Source organism: Capra hircus, chromosome 22, assembly GCF_001704415.2.
Source record: "Capra hircus breed San Clemente chromosome 22, ASM170441v1, whole genome shotgun sequence".
NCBI lineage: Eukaryota > Metazoa > Chordata > Mammalia > Artiodactyla > Bovidae > Capra > Capra hircus.
This window is the reverse complement of record NC_030829.1, coordinates 16,222,486-16,233,017: the sequence shown is the minus strand read 5'-3', so window position 1 is coordinate 16,233,017 and position 10,532 is coordinate 16,222,486. Positions and strand designations below refer to the sequence as shown.

The window sequence follows — 10,532 nt, the reverse complement described above, 5'->3', positions numbered from 1 at the left end:
ACATCTGCTGGATCATCAAAAAAGCAAGAGAGTTCCAGAAAAACATCTATTTCTGCTTTATTGACTATGCCAAAGCCCTTGACTGTGTGGATCACAATAAATTGTGGAAAATTCTGAAAGAGATGGGAATACCAGACCACCTGACCTGCCTCTTGAGAAACCTATATGCTGGTCAGGAAACAACAGTTAGAAGTGGACATGGAACAACAGACTGGTTCCAAATTGGAAAAGGATTACATCGAGGCTGTATATTGTCACCCTGCTTATTTAACTTCTATGCAGAGTACATCATGAGAAATGCTGGGCTGGAAGAAGCACAAGCTGAAATCAAGATTGCCAGGAGAAATATCAGTAACCTCAGATATGCAGATGATACCACCCTTATGGCAGAAAGTGAAGAGGAACTAAAAAGCCTCTTGATGAAAGTGAAAGAGGAGAGTGAAAAAGGTGGCTTAAAGCTCAACGGTCAGAAAACTAAGACCATGGCATCTTGTCCCATCACTTCATGGGAAATAGATGGGGAAACAGTGGGAACAGTGTCAGACTTTATTTTTGGGGGCTCCAAAATCACTGCAGATGGTGATTGCAGCCATGAAATAAGAATTGAAGCTTTTGAACTGTGGTGTTGGAGAAGACTCTTGAGAGTCCCTTGGACTGCAAGGAGATCCAACCAGTCCATCCTAAAGGAGATCAGTCCTGGGTGTTCATTGGAAGGACTGATGTTGAAGCTGAAACTCCAATACTTTGCACACCTCATGCGAAGAGTTGACTCATTGGAAAAGACCCTGATGCTGGGAGGGATTGGAGGCAGGAGGAGAAGGGGATGACAGAGGATGAGATGGCTGGATGGCATCACTGACTCGATGGACATTAGTTTGAGTGAACTCCGGGAGTTGGTGATGGACAGGGAGGCCTGGCGTGCTGTGATTCAGGAGGTCGCAAAGAGTCGGACACGACTGAGTGCCTGAACTGAACTAAACTGAACTCATAATATGGTCCCTAGAGAAAAATGCACTGAAAGATATTTAGTTCAGTAGGTCAAATGTCTAATATTCAGATCAGTTTGGCATTTAGTTCATGCTGACCTATTCCCCTAGCACCAGTGATACAGTGGCTGGAACAAAATAGGTGCTCAAAAATTGTTTCATAAAATAGTAATGAGGATTCCGTCTTAAGAGTGTGACTAAGATTTCATTTTTTGCTCTAGTATAGGTACTAGGTCCCTGTCTATATTCCTCTTCTTAAGCTCTGTTGTGATATGGGTAACACTTTTCTTCCAATATTGAAGTCTAGTCATATCATAGCCTACTGTGCAGGTGCTGGTCTGTAACTGGATCCAGGTACATTGTGCAAGTTCGGTCTGTCTGCTTTTTACCAGTCAGAGTCTATGTGGTGAACCTGAGAGGCTGAACTGAGGAACAGGGTTAATTAAAGCATAGTGGGGGAAACTCTGATAGGACCTTGCATGGCAGAATGGTAAACAATCTAAAGATGGCAAGAGAGGGACTTCTCTGGCAGTCCAGTGGTTAAAGATTCCACAGTTCCAACAGAGGGGGCATGGGTTTGATCCCTAGTCAGGGAACTAAGATCCCACACACAAGCCTCCCCCCACAACCAGCAAAAAAAAAAAAAAAAGCAAGGGGGTGAGAGCGGAGGGCAGCACAACTGAGAGGAGCAGGAATTTCCCAACTGGTTTGACCTCAAACTCTGAACATATAGGTAACTCTGTGTGTGTGTGTGTATGTGTATGTGTGTGTTAGTCTCTCAGTCGTGTCCAACTCTTTGCAACCCCATGGACTGTAACCCGTCAGACTCCTCTATCCATGGAATTCTCCCAGCAAGAATACTGGAGTCGGTTGCCATTTCCTTCTCCGGGGAATCTTCCCAACACAGGGATCGAACCCAGGTCTCTGGCATTGCAGGCAGATGCTTTACTGTCTGAGTTACTAGGGAAACCAATGTATAGATAACTCTAGCAGACCTCAAATCTAGAGAAGGTTGAGTCGTAAGAGAAAATTGAAAGATGACTCCATGATACTAACACATCACTAATTCTCCTTTTACTATATTCCTTCTCAGACTTGTCCACGTTCGTAATGATAGTTGTAAATATACAGTAAGTACAATTTTGCATTCTACTTCTTCTACTTAGTTTTTTAAAAGTATTTTTCATATTGCTATTAACTGCCTGGTGGCTCAGATGATAAAGAATCTGCCTGCAATGCAGGACCCAGGTTTGATCCCTGGGTTGGGAAGATCCCCTGGAGAAGTGAATGGCTACCCACTTAACCATTGTTGCCTGGAGAATTCCATGGACAGTGGAGTCTAGCAGGCTACAATCCATGGGGTCACAAAGAATTGGACACGACTGAGTGACTAACACTTTCACTTCCACTTCATTTTCATTTTTTGACTACATAATGCACCACCAATTAAACTCATTACCATTTACCTATAATTTTGCTAGTATCAGACATTTCTGTTGTTCCCTGAGGTTTAATTACTATCAATAATGCTATCATGATCACTCTAGACACATAAAGTTTTCTTCTCATTGAAATATATTCCTAGGATTAAAGTTTCATAAGTGAGTTACTGGGATGGAACAATGACATTGTTTTGCAGTACTGCCTACTGATTAAAAAAAAATCTGACCAGGTCCTTCACTGGCAGTTCAGTGCTTAAAACTTTGCCTTCCACTGAAGGGGGTGCAGGTTCGATCCTTTGTCGGGCAGTTAAGATTCCACATGCCTTGCAGACAAAAAACCAAAACATAAACCAGAAGCAATATTGTAACAAATTCAATAAAGACTTAAAAGTATGACTAATTTTTATTATCTCATAGCTTCGTGATAAACAGAGCCAGGCTCTCTGCAGGAGGGACATATCCAATGGTGAGTGCTCAAGGCCAGCAAGAAAATAACTGTGAAGGTTGGAGTTCACATCTCAGAAGTGTATTGGTGCCACTGATATGATACACAGGCACATGTACACAGATTTGTGCCCAAGACAAGAAGGGCAGGCACAGTAAATGGTAGGAGATGAGGATACTTGGCAGGAGCCTGAGCACACACACCCAGCTGCTTACACCCTCCTAATCAAACAGGAGTCGGCAGGTGGAGGAAGCCAATAAGAAGTAATCAGGGGACTGCAGAGCCGAACAGGACAGCTAGTGAAGCTACCTCCAGAGTTCTGAGAAAGTTGATGGCTTTTTCTCAGCTTCTTTTCCATTTTTAAATCTTCTCTGAAACTTTCTCTTTTCTTCATACATTTCTTAAAGTAATTATTGAACACTCTACCATGTACATATCTCTGTTCTGGATCTCACACAGAGCAATTTTTATAAAGCACCATTGAAGAAAAGTGAAACTGTTTGTATGAATGAATGGATGGATGACTAGGTGGATACGTTTATGTATTTGCTCTTATGAAGGCCTCCCATTTTGCTGGCAAATTGTGCTCTGCTAAACTGTATTACTGTTTAATTATTTTCCTTTCTACAATATTATTTATGAAAAGTTAGGAAATGACTTTAAAGGAATGGAGCTTCCCTGATAGCTCAGTTGGTAAAGAACCCGCCTGCGATGCAGGAGATCCTGGTTCGACTCCTGGGTCAAGAAGATCCACTGGAGAAGGGATAGGCTACCCACTCCACTATTCTTGGGCTTCCCTTGTGGCTCAGCTGGTAAGGAACCCACCTGCAATGCGGGAGACCTGGGTTCAGTCCCTGGGTTGTGAAGATCCCCTGGAGAAGGAAAAGGCTACCCACTCCAGTATTCTGGCCTGGAGAATTCCATAGACTGTATAGTACATGGGGTTGCAAAGAGTTGGACACAACTAAGTGACTTTCACTTAGAGGAACAGATTTTCATAATTACTAGAATAAAGTAATTTAGAAATTCAGAATAAGACAGTGCCTTGAAGCCAGCCCCTGGGCACCCCACTTCTAGGCATGGCTGATCCAATTAGCTAGTGCAGTATTTATTTCATCCTTAAAGGTTATCATGCAAATATGTCTTGCAGCCTTCAAGAAAGGTGTGGACAGGAAAAACATTAATAGCTAGGTATTTACACAACTCCATATTGAATGCAAAAAAAAAAAAAAAGGACCGGCACACATTGACTGTATCCCTCCAAAATTCATATGTATAATTCAAAGCCCTCAATGTGACTCTACTTGGAGATGTGACTTCTAAGGGGGTAATTAAGACTAAAGCAGGTTATAAGGGTGGAGCCCTGATCCAATAGGATTAATGTGTCCATACAAGAAGACCTACCACTTGCACTTGTACCCCTGTCCACTCCCTACCACATGCATAAACTGAGGGAAGCCATGTGAGCACACAACAAGAAGGTAGCCATCTACAAGCCAGGAAAAGAGTCCTCGTCAGAAACCAAAAACAGTCAGTCACCTTGATCTTGGACTTCTATCCTCCAAAACTGTGAGAAGACAAATGTCTATTGCTTAAGCTACCCAGTCTGCGGAATTTTGTTATGGCTGTCCAAGAAGACTAATATAAGCACACAATATCATACCTACATTTAAGGAATTTACAGTGGCATAATGGTAATACACTAATAGAACAAGTTACAAATTTACAATGTACCCACTTAGGAGATGAAGGGGGCTAAGAGATGGAGTCAATACTGGGGCTTGGGATGCTTGGGGAAGGGTGCTCTAAAAAAGCAGAAATGGCACGTCGCTGGTGGTACAGTGATTAAGAATCTGCACTTCCATTGCAGAGGGTATAGGTTTGATCCCTAGTCAGGGAACTGAGATCCCATATGCCACACAGCACAGCCAAAATAAATAAATAAATAATAAAGTTTAAAAAGAAAGGCAGAACTTTGGCTAAACCTGAGGATAAGCAAGAACTGTTCTCTCAAAAGGAATCTGGCACAGGGTTGATGTACTGAAAATAATTGGGTAGTTACACTATCCCATAACTTCAGGAAGGCAGGGATTTTTGTCCACTTTGTTCTTTATCGTATTCCAACCACAGTCCCAGGCAAATACTAAGCACTCGAAATTTCTGTTGTTCTTGAATGAACAAATGAAGGCATGAAACAATCAAGTTGCTTGAAGTGATACCAGCCAGAACATTGAAATTACAGGGCAAAATATATGGATACAATCTGACAATCAATGGGAAAAAAGTTCTAAACAGAAGAGTGAAATCTACCCTTAGCTTCCTCTGTATTTTCTACGTTCCTTTTTCTACCTTGCTATTCTCCTCTCTTGTTACTTTCCTTCTCATTCTCACTTATTAAGAATATAGTTTTTCAAGCAATGCCATTCATTTTCCCTAGTCCCAGACCTCCCTCCACCCCCAGCACATTCACGTTTCTCTGTTTCATGAAGTGAAAATCAGAAGAAAGAAGCAGTGGGATATCCCATGAGAAGTAAATTGAAGAAATTAAAAAGAAAGACTCCAAAACTTGCCACCTAGAAGTAGGGTAATCATACACCCTAGTTTTCCCAGAACAGTCCTGGTTTATACTTTGTATTCCAGCATCATTATTATTTTTTATATTAAAAATCTTTACACCATCATTATTAATAGTTCCCCCATTCATTTACAAAAGTATCCCAATTTAGACAATGAATTTTATATCACCCTATCCAAAAGTGAAATTAGGAAAGAAATGCTTTAGAAAGATTAGCCCAGATGGATTAGAGTAGAAACAAATAATGGAGGAAGGGAAATGAGTTGGGAATTTAGGGATGCAGAATGGGTGACTATGACAGGGCCTGCCACTTTCTCGGTGCTGAATGAATGTTTGCTAAATGGACACACAGATGTCTGAGATAGCAAGACCCTGGTCCAGAATAATGACAGGAGAGAAAATAAGTCCAGCTATTTCCAGAAAAGCATATGCATATATCAGACTGGATACAGAGGATGACTAAAGCAAAGAATTCTAGATCATCAGATCCAGATCTGAATATTGAGAATGATAATATCACTAAGAAAGATGGGAAGGACTTTCCTGTCAGTCCACTGATAAAGATTTCGCCTTTCAATGTAGGAGGTGCAGATTATAATTCTGGTCGGGGAGCTAAGATCCCAAATGTTTTGGGGCTAAAAACCAGAACATAAACAACAGAAGCAAAATGTAACAAATTCAATAAAGACTTTTAAAACGGTCCAAGTCAAACAAAAAGAAAAAAAAAAGATGAAAACATGGGGAAACACTTTAGGCAAGAGGAAGAATATGTTAGGAATACAAACTTAAGAATAAGATACAGAGGACAGAGGAAGTCGTGAGAATATATAAACTTGCTAAAATACAGGTTTTGGTTAAAGGGCAGGGAGAGAGAAAGAAATGTACAAGGACGTGCAGTAAGGAAGCTCAGGGTGGTTCTGGAGGATCTGAGAAGGCAAGACTTATCAGTAGAGCAGGGAGCACTAGTTCAAGGAGACTTTGATCAAAAGAAAACCTATTTTTCTTCTGCCCAAATAGATGGGAAATTCACTCAGAAATTCTGGAAGAATTCCCTGATAGTATGGAGATGAGGTGTTGGCTAAAGGAGGACAAGGGACAGATAAGACGATAAGGACAGCACATCACTAGGGATATCCAGGCAACTGGGCACAAAACTACAACCTCAGGCAACCAGCAAGTGGAACAAGACCAAAGAGGCCCCATAGGTCTCTGACCCACAATGCCTGAGTCTGACGGATGAGTGTCTTAATCTCAGCAGTACCATTCATTTTAGGCTGTGAGGAACTCACAAAGACCAGAGTTCTATTCCAAGAGAGACAGAGATTTTACCTAGGGAGATTACATTCCTCTAATTCACCAGGATCATCAGCCTTTCAGGTCCTTTTGAGTTACATGGTCTTTGGTTACTGATTAGCTTCAGGGTGATGAATAAGAGAAAATATCTGAAAATAAAAAAATTGAAGAGAAACAGATAAGTGAAATGTAAAAATTTCAAGGAAAAAAAAAAGAACTAGAAGGAAATACCTTGATCTCAGGGAGAGAAAGGCCTAGGCCTTATGCATAAAACAAAGGCTGAAAAAAAGCTAATAGATTTGACCATATAAAAATTTCTGCACTTAAAAAAATGCCATAATAAAACTGTAATATCAAGTTGCCTTATACTATAATTCCTCGTGTGTATGTCTGCATCCCTCCTCTTCACATGTACACTTTAAGCTCTAAGCCTCCAGAGAACAGGGCCCATGATATTCGTATGTGTATCCCACACATTGCCTGGCACAGAGGGCTCAATAAATGTTTGATTCAAAATATTCAATAAGTTCAGGATGCTAGCCAATTTAATCTGAGTATACAATAGTGAGAAGTGCACCCTCTACACATGACCACCTCCATCCCTCCTCCACCAGTTCATCCCTTTGGTACTTTTTCTTGGCAGTTCTGTCTCAAAAGGGCCATCCAAGGGCTTAAATTCCTTAACTTAGTCTAAAATTCCCTGACTGAGTCTAACTGTTCAGAGATTCTCAGAATGTCAGAGTTGGGAGGAACCTTGCAGACCACCTAGTCTCATAAAAATTTTGAGATGGGGAAATTGGAACTTAGAGGAGAGCTAAGACTCGAGTTAGTCTCCTGACACCCAAACTGGAGTTCCACTACATCACTACATTTGGGATGGGAGTTCCTCCCATCCCAAAATTCTACTCCTCAGGATCTAGAGGGCCTCCTCTCACTTCTGTTTTTCTTCAGAAATGCTCCCTTTCAGCCCTGGTCCCCACATTCTCTGGCAGGTAGGATTCCCATCCCCAAACTAATTAATATCACAACAAAGATCTCACCTGCCGAAGAGAAGAAAATGGCTCACTTTCACGCCTGTGTACAGTAGCCTCATTCCAAAGGATTTCTGCCCAGCACAGATCTTGCCTCATCTCTTCTTTGGGTTTGGTGAAAAAGTTCCTAGTGGGGTCTTGGATCACTGTAAACACATAGAAATGACTGAGTATTCTAAGATCTCAATTGCAAGCAGACACTCAGGGCAATGTCCCATCCCTGGGTCACTTTCCTTCCTACTGAACTGCAAGCAGTAAGGATGATCATTCCCATTTTAAAGATGAGGAAATGAAGTTCCCAGAGATCGAATGACTTGCTGAAGGCTGTAAGTATAGTAAGAGATAAGCTTCCTGTGTCCAAAGGAAATCCTCATTCCATCGTACCACAGTTGCTCCTTTTCAACTGTTCTGTTGATATCATAAGCCTCCATATTCTCCTCTGAAAAATGCATTCGAACAAAGAAATTCTCTGAAATCCAACTTTCAACAAAAGTTTGCAGAAAAGAGATGAGGGAAACTTTGCTCAGTCAAGTGTCTTTAAAGACGGGAAGAAATAAGGCTAAAGCTAGATGGGATGCTAGAAGAATTTTTTATGATTACCTATCTCTCAGGATTGACAGGACTCAAAGATGGTTTTGTCTTTCCCCCTTCAGATTCCCAGACCGTGCGTCTAACCCTTAAAGCTTGTTCCATTTCTTCCATACCACAATATAGTTCTGCCTTGTACACAACTATAATCCCCGGATCTAATACAATACTAGCTGGTGCTACGTATTTGTTGAATGAATAAATGAATAAGTGACCTTGGGCAAGACTCTGCCCTCCTCTCTGGGTCCGTTTTCTCCCAAGGAACACATCAGGGATTATACTGGTGATCTGAATCAAATACGTAGTGTTGGGGAGGCCTTTGGAGCCTGGACGGGATTCAGACCGCTTTTACCAGGTTGGTCCCATGGCTAGCAGCGGGGATGATACAGTTCAGTCACTACTGTCAGCCCAGTCCGAAGTGAGCACAGTGGGAGAAGACTCAAGACAAAGGGCCAGCGCCGAACGAGGGGAGGGGGCCCCACAACGACCCCTTGAACTGCCGTGCCTCCGTCTCCGCCGCTGGCAGCGGTGAAGGAGGCCTGGCCCAGGGTCCGTGTGCCCCTCCCGCTCCCAGAACCGGCCCAAACCCCACACCGGGCTGCAACATACCCCTCACCAAAAGCGCCCGACCCACGTCTCGGAACAAAGCGGAGAAGGAACTACGTCACTGACTCCCCATTAACTCCCACCCTAAACCTCCGGTCTTTCTAGGCATCGGGAGGTTTCTGTACCTCTGTGCCCCGGAGGCTGGAGTCCTCCAGACCCCTGGCCAGCCCGCTGATCTGTGGGAGCTCTGGCCCCGCCTCTCGCCCAGTTTTGTCCTATCATTGGTTGGCAGGGCGAAAGGGCGAAGAGATTAGCCAATATGCAGAGAGCACTAGAAGAGATGGAGCCTGAGGAAGGGACTTGGTTAGGGCGGGAAGAGGGACTAATCAACTGGGCGGTCAGGCTGCCTTTCTCGAAGTGAGTCTCCCTTAAGTCACAGCCCGAGCTCCGGCTGCTGAGCAGAAGTCATCTTTTCCACACATCCCTCTCCTTTCAGCCTCAAAGCTACCGTGTACCCGCAGCATGTAATAGTGTTGAGTGCCTATTATGTCTTTGTTCTAGTCTCCACAGATACTGTAGTGAAGAAAATGAACTTGCTGTCCCATGAAGCTTAACTTCAAGTCAGAGGAGACAACAAATACATAGAACATAGTAGTGAGTCAGGAGAAAGAAAAGGAGAGAGAGAAGGGGATAGGTGGCAGTGGGACTATGAAAGGGAAGGCAGAGACAGGAAGTGATCAGTTAAGGCACTGGCTACCCTGATAGATGAAACATCAGGAATCAAAGGCCTTACAAAAGGAGGGGGTGCACATTTTGGGCCATAAGGGCTTTGGATATCACAAATAACACAAGAGGGTTTAGGGACTGAAAAGCGACATGATCTTACCTTTTCTTCCCTCTTGCCACATGTTCAAAAGTTTATTAGCTATTAGCTATGAAAGCAACCAAGAAACCTGTTTCTGTAAGTTCTATGTTTCACTCCATAACATAATGCTTTAAAAGTTTGCTCTGGCTGCTCTGTTGAGAACAGTCTAAGGGTGGACAAGAGTAGAAGTAGAGAGATGAAGAAGCTACTGAAGTATTCCAGATAAGAAATGATGGTGGCTTAGACTAGTTTAGAAGTGATGGAGGTGATGAGAAGATATATATTTTTTGAAGACATGTCCAACATGATTTGCTAATGAATTGGATGTTGGTTAAGGATGACTCCATGGTCATTGATCTAAGCAACTAAAATAAGATTGGTTTTCTAGGAATAGACTGTAAGAGGAACAGGTTTAGGGAGAGGGATAAAATTATAGTATGGCCTAAATTGTGTTCCCTGCAAATCTCTGTGTTGAAGTTCTCCTAAATCCCAGGACTTCACAATGAGATTTCATTTAGAGACAGAGCCTTTAAACTGGTAATAAGGGTTAAAATAGGTCATTGGGGGCACATCCTACTTCAATGCCACTGTGTAAGAAGAGGAAATTAGGACATGAACTAAATGTAAAGATAGGAGGAGATGCCCATCTATAAGGCCAGGAGAGAGGCTTGAGAAGAAATCAACTCTGCTGACACCTTGATCTCAAACTTTCTACTCCTTAACTGAAAAATCACTTTTCTGTTGGTTAAGCTACCCAGTCT

General features: G+C 42.5%; 1 protein-coding gene across 1 annotated transcript in view; it reads right to left on the bottom strand.

The window, feature by feature from the left end:
* Positions 1–10,532, bottom strand: part of LOC102177570 (zinc finger protein 660) — an 80,582-nt gene that overhangs the window by 51,776 nt on the left and 18,274 nt on the right. Inside the window, exons 1-3 of the mRNA XM_005695602.3 lie at positions 8,970–10,245; positions 7,782–7,918; positions 6,778–6,890 (exon numbers count right to left, since the gene is read on the bottom strand). The gene's annotated coding sequence lies outside the window, so the exon portion shown is untranslated. Of the gene's footprint in view, positions 1–6,777; positions 6,891–7,781; positions 7,919–8,969 lie in introns of the transcript that reaches the window.